Source organism: Ascaphus truei, chromosome 1, assembly GCF_040206685.1.
Source record: "Ascaphus truei isolate aAscTru1 chromosome 1, aAscTru1.hap1, whole genome shotgun sequence".
Taxonomy (NCBI): Eukaryota; Metazoa; Chordata; class Amphibia; order Anura; family Ascaphidae; genus Ascaphus; species Ascaphus truei.
The window spans coordinates 508,927,591-508,950,762 of NC_134483.1; the positions used below are offsets into that span (position 1 = coordinate 508,927,591).

Genomic DNA, 23,172 nt, shown 5'->3' on the forward strand with positions numbered 1-23,172 from the left:
CGACGTAGTTGCTGCAAAATCTAATGAAAGTAGAAAAAAAATAACTATTTACACTTCTGGAAAATCAACGTCAATAATGCATATAAATCTGTGATTTTTTTTTCCTGGTACATGTATTACAATATTAGAGAATTGTCTGCATTTAAGATGCAAAAAGGATCCAAATAGCACATTATCCAATCCATATCCGAGAAGAGAAAATTAAAGGAATACATTGTCGATTTACTGTACTTTTAATTTACAATATATGTTTTAGAAACTTCCTAGGCTCTAGGCTATTGATAGACTTGAGTAATCATGGCACAAAACAATATATATGAGTGGCAGACAAGGTATTATGTCTCTCTGTATTCCAAATTGCAAAACTACACTTTAACTTATGTGTATCATCTATATTTTGATGGTTGATATTCCCTACTAAACATTAAAAACCGTGAGATATTGTTCTTACATTATAATACATTTAAAGGATATTGAAGAAAAGATTTCCATAACTATGAAAGTATATGCAGTAAATTCAGCAAGACAGTGTGTTGTGATAAAAACGTTGTTATACTTTTATTCAACGTCAAAACCCAACGATACATTCAATAACATTATACATACACCTGTGTGGGAAAGGATTGCGAACAAATAACAACGTAGTTTTATTTAAATTGATGTCTCTTGTTAGTTTAAAATATAAACAGCTCTGAAACTATAGCTGCTGTTCAACAATTAATATGTTTGTTTACTGTATATTAAATGTAGTGAGCAGTGATTACAGATTGTACATATAATTTCTGTTAGTATGTTTGTTCCTTAATGAGCTAATGAAACAATCAATGTTACTGTGTAATCACATGACACCAGAAATAATTCTTCCTTAACCCCATTCCCTTTAATTTTCAGTGTTTTTAAAAACTCAAATACACTTATATATTACTAAGAACCATGTTACATGTCAGTGTACCATTTTACCATTTATCATGCGAAATATAACTTGTGAAGCCATGGGTGATATATTCTGGGGTTAAATATGTAGAATATGTGGGTATTTATCTCAATAAATCGCTTGATCTATTTTTCGTGCTTGGAAGTTTTCAACTGAGTGACCACATGACAAGATCAGCATAGACAAGATTAGAAACGCTGAGTTAAACTTCAGCCTGAAAGGAATGTAATCTCAAAAAACTCAACGATATCCAAACCCACACAGAGCTTCTCTTAAGGCAATTTGTTTGCCATACGGAATCAGGAGCTTTTTGGAGTCAGATAGAAACTTAACTTTTACTTTTAAAGCTCATCAACATACTTTCCCCCCTACTTCAGGTCCAAGGAATATACCTGGATGAGTAATGAACAGTGTGAAACGTAAAAATAAGAAAGTCATTGTTATTATCACTAGAAATGCTACGGTAACAGAGGTAGGTACAGTAGGTAGGTGTATGTGTGTATCTGCATGTGTCATAAAATCGGATTCTGTTCTTCTACATTTCAAAGATGAAATCTATGTAGAAATGTTTATGAGACACAAACATGAATCATAAACGTTTACCTCGCCCACCTTATGTTTAATTTTAAAATCTCCCCTTTAACCTCAAATTATTTGAAATCACAAAATTTTTATAATGTAAAAAATAAATGTAAAAAATAAATAAAAAGCAACTATTTATGGAGATATGCTATCAAACTAAGAATGGTAAATCATCACTGTATACAAGCATATGTTTAACGCTTACTGAAAAAATATGTATTTATTCATTCTAAATTAAGTATTTTTTTTCTTTGTTTTAAAGATAGATATGGTAAACTTAGATGTATGTTTGATATAAAGCTACAACATTGTAGTTTTCCCTGTTAGGAGCTTATAAGGTCCGTTTGTTTAACCTTCTTTAACGGCAGCTTGACCTTGTCAAAAAGCACAAATCACTTGGAAACAATGTCCTAGTGTGGAATCAGAGCGGTATATATTAGTGTGGAGACATTTGTATGGTTTTCAAATAGTTTGCTACTTGCATGTGGGGTGAATATATTTGATTAAAAAAAAATACATACACAATCTGCAAATGAAAAAGTACATCAAAATGATAGATTAGTACAAAGAATAAATTTAAATTAGTATTTTAGTCTAATGTTAGTATTTTAGCCTAATTGTTGCTAATTGTAAAAGTGTTGCTTTCATATGACAATTAATCAGCGAAATAATGTTCTATTGTGTCAATAAACAGTGACATATCTGAGTATTCTCATAATGTGTGATCTTTGCTATCAGAAGTAATATACATTTTTTGGAGTTTCTACATATTGGGGGCAATGGATAAAACTAAGGTCTAACATTTGGTGTAGACTTATTTTGATGCACACACAATGGGGAACAATGATGCACCCACATGTTGAATTTGATGCATCTCATTATAATTTGTGCATCTGGTAATTCCTATGATCACTCTTTGAAATTCTAAACTGAAACACCCTGTGTAAAATAAGTGAAAATCCCTTACAGATGAACATTTAAAATGCTTATTTACACAGTGATGTTAAACCCACAAGGTAAATTGTGTCCCTTTATACATAGCTCTTATGGGGTTGTAAAGGGAGCATTGTTATAAACTTAAAATGTTAATAGAACATATATTTATTTATATATTGGTAGAAGCAGCCCTCTAATGTTGTAGACTGTTTTTTTTTTGTTGCCCAGAAGCAATATAATAATAGTTTTTTCTTGTATAGTGCTGAGAGTGTATGCAGTGCTGTACATATATTTTTGTGCAGGCACAAGCCCCTGCCCCATAGAGCTTACAATCATTTTTTGTTGTCTGAGGCACAGGGAGGTAAGGTGACTTGCCCAAGGTCACAAGGGGCTGACACTGGCCATGAAACCAGGCTCCCCTGCTACAAACACAGTGCCATTGTTATCAGTCACTGAGCCACTCCTCCTGATCAGCGAATGATTGGCACTCAGAGAACTTAGAAAAACATAACTTCTATTTTATTTTTGTATTATCAATGTTTTAGTCCAATAAAGGACTTTTAGCAAGAACTGTTTTAATAAAGGTCCTATGTTCGACTGAAACGTCGATAATGCAAAAAATACCTAGAAGTTTGTTTTTCTAAGTTCTGTGAGTGCCAGTCATCTCTATTTTGATCTACAGTAGAGGCAACTCTTATTCTAACAAAAACCAGTGGCAATTCCCCAAAAGACCCAGGTACACCCAGGTACATTCTGAATACATGCCTTAAACTTTCCTTAAACTAGCCCCAGCATTTCTGCATTGATTAATGGCCTATCAGATTAACAGCGGGGGTCCCTGGCAGTCCCATTCAAACTGAATGGGACTGCCAGGGATCCCTGCTGTGTTAAACCTATGGGTCGTTAGTCAATGCAGAAATGCCTTAAACGTGCCTCAAACTAGCCCAGAACATACCCAGCACATACCCAGCACATACCCAGAATGTAACCCGGCTACTTTACAGCAAATGTTAGAATAAACGTTGCCTCTACTGTATCTATCAAAATAATTCCCTTTCCCAACTAGCTTTGAATCTACTGTAAGTAGTCTATGGTTGATCTGCTGATATTTGCACCTTGATGTTTTTTTTAAATAAATCTCTGTTGCATAATCATATTTTTCACATTTGACACATATTTATGATATGCAGAGGTTAAGGTCACCTTAGATTTGGTTTAACGGGAGATGCAGGCACACATTAAAGTAGTATGGAAATACTTAGCTGCCGGTGCTCTGTACCACAGAGTGAGTCCAAGAATCCCAGAAACAGCAATGGGTCAACAGAGAGCACACAGACTTAATCAAACGAGCTTTATTGTGCCAAGAAACCAATGTTTCGGCAGAATTATACTGCCTTTGTCAAGGTGTGGGCCCTCATCTTGACAAGGGCAGTATAATTCTGCCGAAAAGTTGGTTTCTTGGCGCAATAAAACTTGTTTGATTAAGTACGTGTGCTGCATCTCTCTGTTGACTCGCCTCAGATCTGGCACATAGAATAGATAAACAGAAATAAAAGCATCAGTTAGAGAACCACAATTAATTATAAATCTTTTTACGACAGAGCACTCAGTAATCCTTCTTAAAACCATTTCTTAAATCCCATACTGATGCAAGCACCGCTAAGAGAATTTACAATGTGCATGAAAACGGAGAGGCAGCAACTTAACAGCAAGCCGGACATTTCTTCTGCTCGATGTATAAGGGCTGTTCTATACAGCATGCGGCCGTGCGGCCGCAAGTTCCTATGCGAACGCGCGTGCACGTGCCGCATGCTTTTTATGTATATAGAGGTAGAGCTGCAGGTTAGTGTTTATGTGTGTGTATGTGTGTATATGTGTGTGTATGTGTGAGTATATATGTGTGTGCATGGGTTGTGTGAGTGAAAGTAAGTCCTAGATAGATTTTTTAAAGAAAAAAAAAGTTTAATAAATATTTTTTTGTTTGTTTTACAATCCTTGACCCACACACACACACACACATCCATACAAACACACATCCACGCATACATGCATACATACATATATACATACACACATATACATACATTTGAGCGCAGGTAGCGGCGCGAAAAGATGAATTTCTTCATCTTCGCCGCTGTCTGTCGGCTCCCCTCCCCCTGCCGTGCGCGCACGTGGCCCTTCTATAGAAAAGCTAACTGACGTCAGCCAACTGAAATTCCGCGAGCGCGCACAGCGTGGCGCGCGCACGGCACTGTAGAACGTGCCTAAACGTCTTTTTACTAAAGTCTCCTGACTAAAAAACGAGGGGAACATCAGTGCCAAAACAGTACCATATTTATAGAAGAAAAGCAATGGAATTTCTACCTGTGATAAATCTGAGGCAATATGTTTGTTCTGGTGTTGCCCCAGTTTTGCAGCTGGGAGGTTTTAATAAATAGACAACATCCCTTGAATAAGAGCATACAATCTTAGTCCGCGCTTAGAGTGCTGGCGACGCGACCGACGACGTCGCCGTCGCCACCAGCGAATGTTGTAATTGGATTTTCCGCGACTGTCGCCAATGACGTCACCAAAGGGGGCAGGCCGCGGTCTCTGGTTGGTTTAGAGACAGTCACATGTGGCGACTGTCTCTAAAAAATCAAATAGACCCGGCTATCAAATTTTTTGCCGCTCCGTCATTTCGTCGCTCTGTCGCCGTTGTGCTTACTATAAGCACTGGCGACGGAGTCAATTTATTTGTTTTCCAGCGACGTCGCGTCACCAGGCACTATAAGTGTAGCCTATCCTGCAATTCCATAAGAGCCAGATGTGTGCCCTTAACTGGTGTTAATTGCCATTAACTTTAATGGCAGCTAAAGCTGAATCAGAGTGCAATACCCAACACCTGTGCTCTCTGAATCTCACCCACAGGCTTAGATTATAGCCCTTGCGATGGCGCTCGCGCGACACGAACCACAGGCAGAATCACTGAGGCCGCCCCAAGTGCACGCGCACGACAAAGCGCGATGCCGCGACAACGTTTTGAAAAGACAAAAAAATTGTCTTTTCAAGCGACGGCCTCGTCACGTGAGTGGTTCAGCCAATCACGGCAAACCAGCCTTGTGACGCGTCCGCCATGCCTCCACCATACCTCCCCATCATCTCCCCAATCACTGGAATCTGATTTCACCCAATCGCTCGGGCGAGAGGGCGCGCGACGGCATGCGTGCGCGCGTGCGCCAGTGCGGACTATAATCTCACCCTAAGGGACACGCATAAAGTGCCGTACAGGTTATGTACCTTTTCCAGTGTTGGCTCCCATTGAGTTGAATAGAGTTGAATAGAGTTAAGACTGGAATGGGTGTGATAACCTGTACGGCACTTGATACATGTGCCCCTAAGTACAGTATTAGTGTATCCTGTTAGCAAAGCCTTCTACTTTTAAATATGCAGTCCCACTTAAGACCAATGTAAACTGTACCAGTGATAAGATCGATCGGTTAAATCATGGTGATTAAAACTTTAAAAGGCCATAAAAGCATAAATATTTTATGAATTTTTAAACATTTCCATTTCTGGCAAGGACTCTTAAGGATGTTTGTTTATCTTGTTTCTTCCATACCTTTAACAATATCATTTGATTTCCTTAACTGAGACAGAAAAGAGAGAGAGGCTACTTACTACGTCTTTAAACCAGGCTGTCCTGAAACTGCTGTGTAATACAGCAGGCATACTGTAAGCTTAAGGGGTTTCATGTTAAAATGGACATGCAGCAAAAGGTGACACTGTGTGCTCATTTGTATATGATTTCCCAGAATCCCTGGCTGCAGTGGAAGCGCTGTTTGCAATGGGATAATGGTGAAAGGCAGGGTTGCAGAACTGTCTGCACGTGAATGTGCTCACAAGTGGTATTTTTATTTGCTGTACATTTTAGATTACAAAAAAAGATGCTGAACTGTATAGGGTTCATTTAACAAAGCCATTCAGTTGCAAAACTGGGGCACACATACTGCACCATAGTTATTATAGAAAATAATCCCATTAATTGTAATGGGAATTGTTTTCCTTAATATATGTAAGCGCGGGACCTCTAACTGCCGCACCTCCCCTCCCCCCGAAAATCTAGCGCCCCCCCCCCAGTTTGCGCACCGCTGCCTTAATACCTTAACACAGGATGAAACACCAATGTTTTGCTTCAAAGTTGCCTTGATACATAGACTCCATAATATAAGGTAACATTCAATTTGCAATGTTTCCAGTAAAATGTTAAAATACCATTATTTATTTGATTGCATTTATAGAAGACATCTGCCACCAATATTTAACCCACCTAAACTTAGGACTCCCATTAGCTGACATAGGTCCCCCATACGTCGAACTGCAATATTTAATAAATCAAATTGCGAGCATCCTTTGTGCACACTTGCTTTTAAGGCAAATTCAGGATTAATGCAATTCAAGAAAAAGGTCACCAAAACAGCAAAATGCACCCAAACAAAATTTAAACTTGAATATCTTGTACAAAGGACAATGTTTGGCCCAAATACGTATTCCCCAAGGTACATAAATACAAAAAAAAATTTAAAAAAATTGCAGGACCTTTCCGAGACATGGGAATGTGTTCACAAGTGGTCTTTTTATTTGCACACAAGTTTCTTTTAGAAACTTCACTATAATTTTGATGAAATATTTCTGACCCATTGAAATGTATGGTGAATTAGTGACAACAAACAATATAAAATAGGTTGATGACTTGGAACAAGTGTAAAGGAAAAGAAGAACATAGTAAATGGGGAAAAAAAACGTATGTCTGCATAATTTGTTTGCATTCCCATTACATACAGTAGCCCGCACATGAATAAGCTGTCTGCAGTGAAACTGCTTGCAAATAATTTGACACTTTCTATGAGCTATGGTCTATAAAAAAACGGCACTGTTTTGTGATTACTATTAAATAACCAATTAGGGATATCATCGACAAATTAGCTACAAGATTAAAAGCTTCTCATTAGTGACTTATAAAGGAAGGTTAGAGGCATGATTGATATTTTAAGATGTGCACTTTTCATTACCTTTAAAAAGTGCAATGACGAAGATATGCTCAAAAAAGTTGAATATAGAATGTTGACAAAATATGTTTTAGAAGCAAACAAATAGTTAAACTTGTTTAACTAGGAACATAGGGTAGATCCTCAGAAAGGCATTACATTTTAACGTGACCTTATCTATTTTTAACGTATTGATAACCGGAATGCCAAAGGTGCTTGGTGTTACGATGTGCAGCCATTCTCCTTAAAAATAAGGGAACAATACATTTTAACTGAGATTTGGCTTACTCATTTACAAATCATATGGTAATGAACAGTTTACATAACCATGGAGAGCCTTAGACCTCTATTAATGTTAGCACAAGATAATAACAATATGATATTTAGCACCTTCCCAAAGCTCCCCTTGCTCACATCCAGACCCTGAATATCATAGCGTTATTTCTTGGCATAGTCTAAGAGCATAGTACTTAACTCTTTCATTACAAAAACTTACACGTGTCATTCCTACAAAGATATATATTATGGATCACAGAAATGTCTGAAACACATCATAAACTATGGGCCTCATGCAGAGAGCAGCGCTAACAGGGAAAGCGGCATGTTTTGGCGAATTCTGCCTTGAGAAAGGCAGATAATGGCAAGTTTTAAAAAAAAGCGCCATTTTTTTTTTTCTTGAAACTCGCCGCGCGGCTGGAGAGATCCTAATCTCTCCAGTGTTTAAAACGGCCGTATGCAGAAAGCCGCGTACGCCATCTAGTGGCTGTTCGCGCCCAAAAAATGGCGCGATTTTCAACATTTTGCTTCTCCACCATGAAGCTGGCGCTCGGCGGCCGGTGGAGGAGGAAAAAAAAAAAACGATTTCTTTCCCACTAGTTTCAACAGCGCTCATATCGCTGTTTGAAACTCTCCATATGCAGAAAGGATTCTAAATGCAGTTTTATGCCCTTTCTGCATATGGAGAAAAAAACTCTCCAATAAAGCTACATTTTATTCCCCTCTCCAATTCTAAATAGCGCTGCTCTCTGCATGAGGCCCTATATCATGGTTTTTAGTTCTTAAATTGATATTTGTATGCACTAATATGGTATATAATGTAATAATCACTGTATAATGTATGGGTGTACAATAATGTATATAATGCATACCAAAACAATATAAATTAATATTTCATTTATATTAATGTACAATTAAAATAAATGAAGTGTGTTCTTCCTTCATTTATTTTAATTGTACATTAATACAAATGATATATTAATTTATATTGTTGAGTTATGTTTGGATACACATTATTGTACACCCATACTTTATACAGTCATGATTACATGATACATTAGTCAATATTATGACAAGATTTTCATTGGTTTTTAATAACGCACATGAAGATTTCCGTGAATAGCACTACCTTAATAACGCACATGAAAGTTTGACCAATGCACATGTGCAGTGTATTTGAGAACATGTCTCGGAGACATGAAACTCACAATTGATAGTGCTGCTACTTCGAAGAACGGACATTATTTTTGCATCTCATTAGCTTTGAGGTTGCCGTTAATAAGAAGCAAATAACATCAGTTCCCTATTTCAGAAAAGAAACGTTATTCGGTCAAAATCACCAGAGCTCTGAGGATCTGCCCCATAGAAACAAATGTAAAATAAATGGCTGATTTACCCTGCGGTGTTACTGTCAAAATAGTTTTACTATTCTATTGCTCTTTTAGGTTTCTAACCTAATACTTTTGCATTGTATGACCATTTCCTTTTCTAAGGACGTACTTCCAGTTAACATAATCCTTTGGTTGTCCTTTAAAAGCATTACATGTATTAAAGATCCATGTAACAGGTTCCATTAGTTATAACCTGTTTCTAATCATTCTATTCAAATAGGATTTTTGAAGTGGCGGCACAAAAAAAAAAAAATCTATATAGGAATATTTTAACATTGCCTTTTGGGATTTAAGATGGAAATTAATGTGCATTTTTTTTGACATCGGGTTTTCAACTTCAAGAGTTTTAGTGGTCAAGAAGACTGCTGAGGTAATGCATTTTTGCAATTGTAGACGACACAGAAAAATATGATTCCTATTAACACTTACCAGAAACAGATGCTTATAATATATTTAGTTATTAAGAAAATTGAAAACATAAAACTGAATGAATAGTTAAAATAGTTGCACAACAGTAGCAGATTCAGTTGCTTATAGATAAGCTGCGCATGGAAGCTTAGTTCTGTGGAATAAAGAAATAATGGTGTTATTTTTGCTTCTTAATCTTGTAAATTATAAAGCATGCCAGCGCTCAATAAACAAACAACATTTCTATGGTAATGACATGTCATGTTCTACTTAGTTAAGTCTGCAATACACTTCTTAATAGCCTTTTATTGTGCACTTGGCACCTGGTTTCAGATAATTAACCCTTTCACAATAACCAACAACATATATATATATATATATATATGTGTGTGTGTGTGTGTGTGTGTGTGTGTGTGTGTGTGTGTGTCAGCATTTTCTGCAGTGTATTGCAAGGGTAGCGAACTGGATGTGTGAAATAGAGAGAGAATAACATTTCAACATTGACATACATTCTTACATTAGGTAAGGAGGACCTTCTCTGCTCCACTGATCTTACAATCTTAAGGGAAGGGGAGAACGTAAACACTAGTGGGGAGAAAAGAGGGTTGAATGCATCCGAAGGCTACATGACAAAAAGCTAGCATCTTGGATGCTCTCTTATTGGTAACAGGTGATACAGTTGTCGAGCCAGATTAATATGTTTTTGCTGATCTTATACTTGGTTCTGAATATAGCCTTAGGCTTAGGGCGTGAATTTATATATGATTGTTGAGCATACTTCTCAAGAAATTACCATCTTTTAAAATAGATAGCTGTTACTTGTTACCTGAAAGCTAATCCACCAAACTGACACATTCTGGAATGTTGTGCCTGCTAAAAAAGTCATTAAGATCCAACTGAAGCTCTGAAATGGTAGATGTTCAATTCATAAAGGTCTGATTATAATTATTGTGTGCAAAATGTGAATGTCCTAATATTTTTTGGCAGAATGCTAGTTATATAGGCATCTGTGTATTGATTGAGAATTGATTATGTCATTATGTGTTTTTGTATTTTGACAACTGAGGACAGGTGTCCCCTCTGTTATTAGCCAAAACAGACCACTGATGCTAGAAAATGTGAAGCTTCATCATGGAATATGCCACATCACTTCTCTTCAGCAAAAAGCATGTTATATGTGCACAATGGGAAGGAGGTGAAATACAGTAACACTTGTCACCTTGTCCATGGCAACAGACCAAACACATTTCTAAAAATATAGATATGTTGTGATTGTGGCCTCTATTATGGAGTTAATATGCCATATTGACCCTGTATGTGAAACCTACGAATTTATATGCACATTACATTGTTAAATACAGAGGTTATAATTGTAACAGTGTTTCCCCCACCCTCTGTGAGATCACGCTACCACTAGCGGTGTTGTGCTGGTTACCTGCTGGGTCACAGAATGCTGAGCTTTCCGACGTTGTCATTGGGGAAGACAGGAAAGGCTTCTGGGGTAGATTACTGATCTTTATCTCACATGGTACAGCGCCTCCATCTGCTGAAGGCTTCAGGGATGTGGAGACAATCCCTGCAGGAGAACTTACTTCCACTTCCCCTGATAGATTGCCCACCAGGCAGGAGTATGGTTAACTGAAACCTTTTATTGTCCCTCTGCATACACAGCAACACAACTGGTATATGCTTCAGCATAGTCAAACAGGTCTCCAATCTTGTGATGGACCCTGGACATCCACCCCAGGCCAAGGGCACCAGAGGCAGTCCTTACTCTTCCCTACTCCCTAATAGAGCCATGGGAAAGGTATCACTCCTCACTCCCCCAAGGAAGAAGACAGTGGGCGTTAATGCTAGATATACCCCTGTGTGAGTACCTGTCTCTCTCAGGGGTAGAGACACTGACTACATTTAGATATGCAGCTCATTAAGAACAGAGGGGGAAGGTGCAAGGTCTGAGCCTGGATTGGGCAGAACACAGGCCTTAGCCCACCTCCTCCCCTGTCACTCAAGAGAGCTGCTTATAGTGAAGAAAACCCAGGATCATTGGTCCTGACACTGCCTGCACTGTTACCAGGGCTTGCATGTCATGGATAGCAGACTGGTAGCCAAAACCAGGTATGGTTACACTCTCCCTCTGGTGGAAATCCAATGTCCCCACTTGGAGCCAAATTTGGTGTGCCATCCTTCAACTGGTAACCTGGAACAATAACAACAGGTTATTAACAGTATCACCATCACATTGGTATACAATTAATATAGCACACAGACAAATGTAATACATACATTTTCTTTAAACAGCAGTAACACCGGTCACTCCCAACATGGAGAACATTGCTACCCATCAGTAGTAATGATACAGGTCAGGCTTTTTAACCTGTGTACCCGTTAGATCTGATACTGTCACTGAAAACCCTCTCTTAGGATGCCGCTCAGACAAATACTCTACCCTGTCCATGTATATTGAGTGCCCCACCCTCCATACCCCCATGGGGTATGAAATGTGGTTCTCTGTGTGATACACTGCACTCCTACACTTGGGGGTTAAGTATTCTCAGATAATGTCTTCCAGACACTGCTCCCTGTCCTCCTCTATCTTCCTCATGATAGGTTCAGGGACATATGGGTATTCAAACACATGGAATAGTTTAAATCTTTGGACTATTAAACGTTCAGCCCGGCTGATTTTAGTGAGCTTACGGCCCCCAACCTGTCCTGGTAGTACCCAGAACAGTGGTTCTTGAGCAGGCTGCACATAGAAATTAATTACTAGATCATTGGGCTGTACTATACCCAATCTAATCTCATGTTCCCTCCTCCTGAGGGCCTTGGCTGTCTCCTCTGGGTTAAATTCCCCTTCTACCCACCAGTGGTCTACTAGATCCCCATTAATAAGCAGGAACCTCTTCCTGTGCATGTATGGTACATACCCCTGGAACATGGGATCCCACCACAGCAGTGATTTTACAACAAGCCCAGCCTGTGCTGTTTCAGAACCAGAAGTAACATTAGAAGATACCCCCGAAGTCTCTGATTTGCAGGAAACTATGGACTTGCCCCCCACAGAAACTACACTCTCGGCAGTCTCTTCCTAAGATCAGAGAGGAGCAAAGTCCCAATCCCTCCAGTTCTGAGATGACTTTAGGGTCTTATTGCCGCTATGGGCATCTCTTAGAGGCCTTGGACCTCACAAGCATGTATGCAGAAGCAATGGTGGCAGGTGCTAGGGTCTTGTCAGAGTCCACTGTCTTGGCCCTGCCCTTACCAGTCACCACATATATAGCAGCAATGTCCGGGTCTGCAGGTTTCCTGCGACCTTCCTGGTACCTGTCCATGTCTGTCTTGGATAAGGCTGTACTCACCGGAGCGGGAATCATCTGTTCCTCATCCACCCCGGCGGGCATCTCACTGACGAAGTCATCTGGTCTCGCGACATCGGTATAGAGATCGAGATCCCACACTGGAAGTGCGTCGACATCCGGTCTCTGCCGAGGTGTGTCACAATCATCCGCGTAGGAGAAAGCCCCGGACAGCACCTTCTCGCCAGAAGCCTCCATCGGTTCTTGCAGGAAGTAAGGTGATGGACTCTCATCGCTCCGCTGACTCGCTGGAACACTGGATCTCTCAGGATACGCCGTAGGTTCGTCGACCAGGCCGCTGGAAACCGCCACATCTGGGATGCTCCTCCACCGCTTAGGCCGCACCATCGCTTGGCGTAATGTCGTCGTGGATACCCGACTCGGCCGTCGCTCAGTACCGCAGGTAAGATTTTCCTCCACAGCGTCGATAGGTGGACACACCGGCGGGTGCATCACCACAGATTTCCGACTGCCGATTCCATCAGATGAGGGCAGGGACACCTCTATCGTCGGCAGCTATATGCAGGCAGTGTCCCAGCTCCTGCGCCACTAACGGCAGTGGTCCCTCCTCGCCCCGGGCAGTCACCTTACCCGGTTGGTCTTGGGTCGGTTCTGGCTCAGGAACCAGGACACACAGGCCCAATGGAGCATCCGTTCGGGCACATAGACCACTTAAGAATAGCGATATTTCTAGTCTTCAGAGTTGTATCACCAGGAATAACAGAAAAACATGTGTTAGTCTTAACACCCTAATGAGACCAAAGCAGGAGGGAGGCCTGGCAGTACCACGTATAAAATCCTATAGTCAGGCGGCCCAGATGGCTCACTGTGAATGCTCGTTACAGCTGGAATATCGGTGGGAGATGAAGTGCTGCGTCCCTTCCAGAATCTGACCGTGGGTGGTCTCAATGTGTACATTTGTACTTTGCTTGATGTCTGGAGGGTCTTAAGAGTTGGTCACTCTGGATAACCACATCGCTTGAACACCTCAAAGACCATGTGAGTGGGTTATTCATTTATTAGTCAGTCACTTTAATTATTATTACTATATTGCACAATTTTTTTGCATTTTCTTTTTTCACATGTAGCTGGATCTGTTTGTGCTCCCTATCTTTTCCGCCATTCTCTCACAGACTTGGATTGAGTCCTTCCCAGGAGCAGCACTATTTCCAGGGATTGTATATTACGTTATTTATCACATAAGCTATTTTTCTATTTCACAACATATAAGTGATATTTGCTCGTTTTTCTTTGGTTGTGCTCATTTCTATTGTATGTGCTGATTTTCTAAGGATTCTCTTTAATCCCTGCTGCTGAACTGGGGCAAAGCAAGTCCAAATGGCACCACTTGTATTAAGGAAAAGTAATACAAGTTAAAGCAAGATGATTTTTGATATGGCAAATTTGTGCACCATTTTTTTCAGATGGTAGACTTTAGTAAATACCCGCATAGGCCCAGATACCCAAAAGGGTCTTTACTCCTATTCGAATGAGGTATAAGTATGCCCTATTATGCCTCATATTATCTTGTGGCATCTGTTACTATGTGAAGCGTTATTAACATGAATGGTGCTATAGAAATAGCGATATACAGTGCATACTTTGTTGCTGTGCATTTATACACACGAATTAGAAGCCAGATATATAACCTCACTAGTCCTGTGAATATTTTGTACATCCTTCATACAGATAGATGTACATTTGAATGAATGGGAGTAAAGCCGTGCTAAAGCTTAGCACCCTCTTATGAATCTGGGCCTTAATGATATGTCTTAGTCGGTTTTCCTAGATGAACATACTAATGCCTTCTAGTGCACTATTCAATACGTTGGTGTTCTACCAGCACCAAAATAAACCAATATCATTCCCATGTTTAATGTTTTAAATATGGACAACTATTGCCTTTAAAAAAATAAACAATTTCTAAGAATTTCTTAATATTTTTTTTAAGTTAGGTTGTTTACACCACAGGCTAAAATTTTTGAGGTCGTGTGACATTCAGTTCCTCACTTTGTATGATTTTACAAAGTGTAGAGAAGTATAGGTCCTACCACAGACAACGTGCTTCTCTTGATTAAATCTCCAATAGGCTAAAATTAAGGGAAATACTTTTATCAGAGAAGTTAAGATGTTTCCTGAGAAATATACAGCATGATTGTGGAATTCATCCACATTTGCATCTTAAATCATCATCTGCTTCTTTAGCATGAAAATACTGCAAGGTCTAAATTGGCATTAAAATCTCTGACATGTTTTTGACACAGATGCATGAAAGGAAAGTATGCAAGGTATGCTTAAACTCCATTCTTTCATGGGCAGGGACTAATTTTCCTAATGTTTACTTCTATGTATTGAGTGCTTATCCCTATTATGCCTCATATTGTCTTGTTGACTCTATTACTTTGTGAAACATTATTTACATGAATGGTAGTATTCAAATAAAGATGTACAGTACGTTCATTTGTTGCTGTGCATCTATTTAAATGTATTAGAAGCTACATATATAACCTCACTAGTCATGTGAATATTTTGTACGTCCTACACAGTTGTGATAGATGTACAGTAGTCATAAGAAACACTTCAAATATTCAAATTGGACATTAAACCTGTTCTTGTTTTAGGACGAGTACAGCATATTCTTATGTACAAATCTACTCTTCTGAGTAAAAAAAGTAAACATAAGTCAACAAAAAGTAGTCATGTGAACTTTACAGTGATGATATTATATTGGGACTTTAGTTTTATTTTTATTACGCAAAACTTGACCATATACACAGACTATGTACACTACTGGTTCCCAGTGCCTGTCCTCAAGGACTCTTAACAGAACAGAGTTTAAGGATAAACCTGATTGAGCAGATGTATCGTCAAAATGATCCACTAATTGAGCCACCTGTGCTCATACAGTATGTGGATATCTTTCAAATTGAGCACTGGAGTTAGGAAACACTGATTTATACAATGGGATGTATTTGTGCCATTTGAATTTCCATTACCTAGCAAACATATTCAGGGCAAAGAAAAGAATATGACGATTCACCGATATTTGAATATTGCCTCATTTAAGAGATTTATGATTAGATATATGTAAACATTTTTTCATTTATTTTTTTGCCAAACATGAGTCTATTTGCAGGTCAAATGAACCCAGAACGAGATACCCCTAAAGGGGTCAGTGTATACCCCGCACAACACCAGAAAGAGGGTATATTAATCAACTATTATAACAAAAAGTTACAGTAATGCCAGTGTTGATCAAGAGATTTATCAAAAAGAATCCCCTTATATATAGCACTCAGATGTCATACATATTATAGAAATGGACATAATTGGTCCCATACATTACTATAATATGTATGACATCTGAGTGCTATATATAAGGGGATTCTTTTTGATCAATCTCTTAATCAACACTGGCATTACTGTATTAATACCCTTTCTAGCACCTGTCATTCACCTTTGAATATAGAAAATACATATGGTGATTGCGGTCTCACTCACGTATTTAACAAAAAGTTACACTCCACAAACTGGTGTAGCGGTGGTGCTGACTAGGGATAATAGGTATTGTGAACAGAGAAAAAAAAGGAAAGCTCCCTAATATGTCGCACTAGAGAAACACCCCTGTTGAAATAAAAATAAATTTTATTTAAACTAATTAAAATATAATTGTAGTGGAGTGAACAAAGTACCGAATGATTAAAACAAATTAAAAAAGGAATAAACGGAGGTATCGGTATGCTAGATTTAGACGCTAATTAAGAAGTATTGGTGGCTATTATGCACTATTTTGTTACCACAGTTATGATATTGAATTAACTGTGGAAATAGCCACTTGATAACTATTGTTTAGTCGTCAGTCATCTGATCCCACATGGATGGAAGTGCTATTATTTAATTATGAGTGTGAGCTCAGTATTTCTATATAAATGATGGTATGAAGGGTGATTGTAGTGGGGGGGGGAGCCCCGATGAAGCCTAAATAGGTGAAACATATGTTGGGTACAACCAGCACCACTATCTGGTGCGCAGGCTAAATCGGAGAGGTCGGGTGCATTTTCCTGTCAGAGCGTTTCGGAGCCTTCACCTTGGGAAGCTCAACGCTCTGATGTTGATCCCATGTTCATGCATTTATAGTGCTAAATCCTATTATTTAGGAGAATTTGAGCTACGTGCCTTAACTCCACATATAGGAGGGTGTGGCCAATGTATGCTGGTTCTTTCACCAGTACAGACATACAGGCTCAGTAATCTATGCACCTGTCGGTCTGGTGATATAGGGTATGTGTGTATACAAGGGTGTGGACTCTATATATCTATAGTCTAAGTGTACATGGATTTATCTAATTAATATTTGTCCACCCAACTACAATCTCCCTACATAGCATCATTTATATAGACATACTGAGCTCACACTCATAATTAAATAATAGCACTTCCATCCATGTGGGATCAGATGACTGACGACTAAACAATAGTTATCATGTGGCTATTTCCACAGTTAATTCAATATCATAACTGTGGTAACAAAATAGTGCATAATAGCCACCAATACTTCTTAATTGGCGTCTAGATCTAGCACACCGATACCTACGTTTATTCATTTTTTATTTGTTTTAATCATTCGGTACTTTGTTCACTCCACTACAATCATATTTTAATTAGTTTAAATAAAATGTTTTTTTAATTCAGCAGGGGTGTTTCTCTAGTGCGACATATTAGGGAGCTTTCCTTCTTTTTCTCTGCAGGTCAAATGATCATAAATTCAGGTCACATGACCTTTATTTTCAGAAAATTCCGGTTGAAAGTTGTTAAAAATATCGAGCTCTGTCACATGCAAATATTTTACATTTAAAAGATATTTGTGAAAAAATGTCATGAAGCACATTTAAAGACATTCACACATCTCTACATCTGATACAAATTCTTATAGCCAGAGATTTATATTAACTCGGATCTGGCTATATTACCAAAAGTGGAGACTAATTGCAGCAAACAATTACATACAAACATGCATTAAACTTATACAAGCTTTGAATAATTTCACACTCAGTGTAAGATGTAAAAGTGTTGCAGACATGTATATGCCTTCCGAGATCAGCCTGCACATTGCCAAAGAAATAATGATGAAACTATGAAAATTATATATATATATATATATATATATATATATATATATATATATATATATATATATATATATATATATATACTGAGTTAAGTTATGGTGAGTAAAAAAAGTGACAAAAACCCTCCACAGGAAAGCAAATATGCAAATATAGCTGTATGCTCATCTGCATGTCTTAGGCAGGTCTGCAACCCCGCCTTTCCCCATTATCACCCAGCATACAGCACTTCCACTGCAGCAAGGGATTCTGGGAAATGACATGCAAATGAGCACACAGTGTCACTTTTTGCCTCAATAACCATTTTTAACATGGTTCCCTATAGGCTTAAGCTTGCTGCATGGTCACAGCTTTGAGCACAGCCAGGGTTAAGGTGCATACCCAGAAAACCACCCACAGACAGCTGTTTCGACCTTGATGGGTCTCATCAGTGTGGGGTTGATTTTACTGGGATGCAAGAGAGGCTTATGGGATAGGCCAAACCATAATACTGAGTTAAGTTATGGTGAGTAAAAAAAGTGACAAAAACCCTCCACAGGAAAGCAAATATGCAAATATAGCTGTATGCTCATCTGCATGTCTTAGGCAGGTCTGCAACCCCGCCTTTCCCCATTATCACCCAGCATACAGCACTTCCACTGCAGCAAGGGATTCTGGGAAATGACATGCAAATGAGCACACAGTGTCACTTTTTGCCTCAATAACCATTTTTAACATGGTTCCCTATAGGCTTAAGCTTGCTGCATGGTCACAGCTTTGAGCACAGCCAGGGTTAAGGTGCATACCCAGAAAACCACCCACAGACAGCTGTTTCGACCTTGATGGGTCTCATCAGTGTGGGGTTGATTTTACTGGGATGCAAGAGAGGCTTATGGGATAGGCCAAACCATAATACTGAGTTAAGTTATGGTGAGTGCCACTGTGTGCTCATTTGCATGTCATTTCCCAGAATCCCTTGCTGCAGTGGAAGTGCTGTATGCTGGGTGATAATGGGGAAAGGCGGGGTTGCAGACCTGCCTAAGACATGCAGATGAGCATACAGCTATATTTGCATATATATATATATATATACATGTAGAGGTATCAGTACCGTGTTAGCCGAGCTACAATAATCAAAAAATAAATAGATGATACCGTTCTGTGGCTAACGAAATGGTTTTATTTGTGCGAGCTTTCGAGATACACTGATCTCTTCTTCCAGCGATGTAACATCAGTGTATCTCGAAAGCTCGCACAAATAAAAGCATTTCGTTAGCCACAGAACGGTTTCATCTATTTATTTTTTGATTATATATATATATATATATATATATATATATATATATATATATAAACCGAATAGGCGAAACAGTTCTGTGGCTAACTAAATGCTTTTATTTGTGCGTGCTTTTGAGATACACTGATCTCTTCTTCCAGCGGTGTTACAATGGATAAAGCAAGAAAGGTTTTTACTTAAAAACTGTGCATCCTGGAATGCATCTGTGACTGAAGCTTATCCCTCCCCCCTGTACAGAATGCAAATTATGACTTTAGGTGTTAAATGGTCCCTGAATGTTAATGATGTAAGAGTATGTGTGTGTATGTGTGGGTATGTGTGTGTATGTGTGTAAATTTTAATTTGTAAAGTGCTCACAGTGTATACAGCGCTTTACAAAAGGTGTGTGTGGAGTGGGAATGTATACCAATGGTGTGGGTTAGAACACTGAAAGAGAGACGGTTGCATGAATACAGGGTTATGCAACTGTTCGGGACACTTAGCGATGGCCTAAACCAGACCGCAGCTTCATGAGTGACTACCCTGACCCAAGAGAACTCTCTTCCCATGAGCGCTAAAAGCCATGTCTATACATACTGCGCTATATGAATGCACACACAGCTTTCTCTTACACATATAAATGGACAATGTAATTCTATCCCTATATACCAATAGGGACCACATAGTATCTACACACATTAATAGTAATGCAACACCCTCTTACATTTCTACACCTACACACACCATTGGCATACACTCCCACGCCACACACCTTTTGTAAAGTGCTGTATAAACTGTGGGCACTTTATACATTTATATTTACACACATACACACACATTCATACACACATACACATACACATACTCACATACATACTCTTACATCACTAACATTAAGGGACCATTTAACACCTTAAGTCAGCGGTGCACAAATTGGGGGGCGCAACCCCCAAGGGGGGGCGGGAGATTTTTTGGGGCGGGCACGGCGGTTGCAGAGGTCCTGCGCTCTCCCCCTCCCCCAGGCATTTAAATTAAATCTGGGGGACCGCGCAAGGCCTCTGCAAACTCTACTTACCAGGATTCAGCTGGCTTCAGCATGCATGACCATGGCAACGTGGCATCAAATGATGCCACAGGGTCATGTGACGTCATGGTTGCCCTGGTAATGTGATGTCAAATGACACTGCGGGTCACGTGACATCACACAACCCCGTGGCGTCATTTGACGTCGCGCGAGGTAAGGAGGGGGGCGGACAACAGGAAAAAGGTAAGGAGGGGGGCGCCGCAAAAAATGTTTGCGCGCCCCTGCCTTAAGTCATAAATCACATACTGCACGGGGGAGGGATAGGCTTCAGTCATAGATACATTCCAGGATGCACTGTTTTTAAGTAAAAACCTTTCTTGCTTTATGCATTGTAACACTGCTGGAAGAAGAGATCACTTTATCTCGAAAGCTTGCACAAATAAAAACATTTCGTTAGCCACAGAATGGTATCTCGTCTATTCATTTTTTATTATTAGCTCGGCTTAAACACGGTACAGTTACCACACCATCTATATACATCTATATATATATATATATATATATATATATATATATATATATATATATATATATATATATACTATAATTCTAAGTTGGATTCCGTTATCCGTTTGTTTGTATGTCATTAGCATCGAAATCTCACAAACGGCACCACGTAGCACAATGAAACTTTCACTGTACATTCTGCTGAGGATTTCTAGGTCAACGCAACTATTTTGAGCTTCCAATGTCACTCAACTCCCAAATGATGGACATTCTAAGTTTCACTCGGCTGTCCAGCAATAATGTTAGAACAAGAGCAGGGGGCAAGGGGGCGTGGCTACCAAGGGAGGGGGCGTGTCCTTTCCTGTATCGGTGCTGTGTTGTCATGTGCAGTGATTCTCAACAGGGGCTCCGCGGAACCCTGGGGGGGGGGGGGAAGAGGAGGCTGCTGCTTCTCCTTACATGTGAGCTGAGGGAGGGAGGGACAGAGGCTGCTTTTTCTGAAAACTGTGTGTGTGTGTCCCTGGCTCTTCCCCTCCACTCTCAGCTCTCCTCCTCCCTGCTCCCTCCTCGGAGCATGCTCAAGCAGCCCGGCACTTGGGGGGTGGAGGTGGGGGAAGAGAGGCAGCTGCTTCTGCTTCTCCTGACATGTGAGCTACAGGAGGGAGGGAGAAAGGCTGCAAACTTTGCTTGTGTGTGACTGTGACAGTGTGTGTGCGCGTGCGTGTTTGTGTGTGTGTGTGTGTGTGTGTGTGTGTGTGTGTGACTGTGACAGTGTGTGTGACAGTGTGTGACTGTGACAGTGTGTGTGACTGTGACTGTGACAGTGCGTCTGACTGTGACAGTGACTGTGTGTTTGACTGTGACAGTGTGTGTGACTGTGACAGTGTGTGTGTGTGTGTGTGTGTGTGTGTGTGTGTGTGTGTGTGTGTGTGTGTGTGTGTGTGTGTGTGTGTGTGTGTGTGTGTGTGTGTGTGTGTGTTTGTGTGTGTGTGTGTGTGTGTATGTGTGTGACCGTGTGTGTGACAGTGTGTGTGACAGTGTGTGACTGTGACTTTGACAGTGTGTGTGACTGTGACAGTGTGTGTGTCTGTGTGTGTGTGTGTGTGTGTGTGTGTGTGTGTGTGTGTGTGTGTGTGTGTGTGTGTGTGTGTGTGTGTGTGTGTGTGTGTGTGTGTGTGTGTGTGTGTGTGTGTGTGTGTGTGTGTGTGTGTGTGTGTGACACTGTATGTGACACTGTATGTGTTGGAGATAGGAGAAAGAGGGGAGAGAAGGAGGGAGAGAAGGAGGGGAGAGAAGGAGGCAGAGGAGAGGGAAGGAGAGGGAGGGGAGAGAGAAGGAGGGAGAGGAGAGGGAGAGGAGGGGGAGAGAGATCGATCTGTGGGGGGTGATGTGAGATGCAGGGGGGGATGTGATGTGAGATGCAGGGGGTTGGGGGCTGATGGTAGATGCAGGGGGTTGATGCAGGGGGTTGATGTTTAAACCTAAATCATTACAAAATATATACACATTGTTTATTCAAAAGTATGAGTTATTTATTATTTATTACCCCTACTGCTTTACATGTCTATTTTTTGATTTACCAGTCAAACATATGTCATCCAGATAGGGGTTCCCCGAAATGTTACGAAATACTTAAAGGGTTCCTCCAAACAAAAAAGATTGGAAATCACTGGTCGTGTGAGATGTGCGGGGGAGATGTGCCAGCAGGGGGGGAGGGAGGGAAATGTGCCAGCGGGGGGAGGGGAGATGTTCCAGCAGGGGGGAGGTGGGGGAGATGTGCCAGCTAGCAGGGGGAGCTGTTCCAATGGGGGGGGGCCACCAGCAGGGGGAGATGTACCAACGGGGGGGGGGGGATGGAGGAAGAAAAGACCTATCCCTTGCTTCATTTTTGCATAGCCAGTATAACCAACCCCACATTGAGGAGACCCATTAAGGTCAAAACAGTCTCTCTATGGGTGGGTTTGCTGGCTATGCATCTTAACCATGGCTGTGCTCAAAGCTGTGACCATGCAGAAAGCTTAAGCCTATAGGGAACCATGTTTATGGTTTTGAAGCAAAAGGTGGCACTGTGTGCTCATTTGCATGTAATTTCCCAGAATCCCTTGCTGCAGTGGAAGTGCTGTGTGCTGGGTGATAATGGTGAAAGGCGGGGTTGCAGACCTATCTAAGACATGCAAATGAGCATACAGTAATATTTCCATTTGCTATACAGGCGGTCCTCGGTTATCTGACGCAATGCGTTACTCAAAATGGCGTCAGATAGCGAAGCGTCGTAAAGCGAAAACCGTTTTCCCATAGGAACACTGTTTAAATCAAACGTTCCGTTCCTGAAGGCATTTTTAATGCT

At 40.2% G+C, this 23,172-nt stretch overlaps 1 long non-coding RNA gene across 3 annotated transcripts in view; it reads left to right on the forward strand.

Annotated features, from left to right (window-relative positions):
• The window catches only part of LOC142465798 (uncharacterized), a 128,205-nt gene that overhangs the window by 58,078 nt on the left and 46,955 nt on the right, over positions 1-23,172 (forward strand). The window contains exon 2 of one of the 3 annotated variants that reach the window (XR_012787982.1): positions 1,312-1,406. The exons of the other annotated variants lie outside the window; for them this stretch is intronic. This is a non-coding gene — a long non-coding RNA (uncharacterized LOC142465798). The remainder of the gene's footprint in view (positions 1-1,311; positions 1,407-23,172) is intronic. 3 annotated transcript variants of the gene reach the window in all.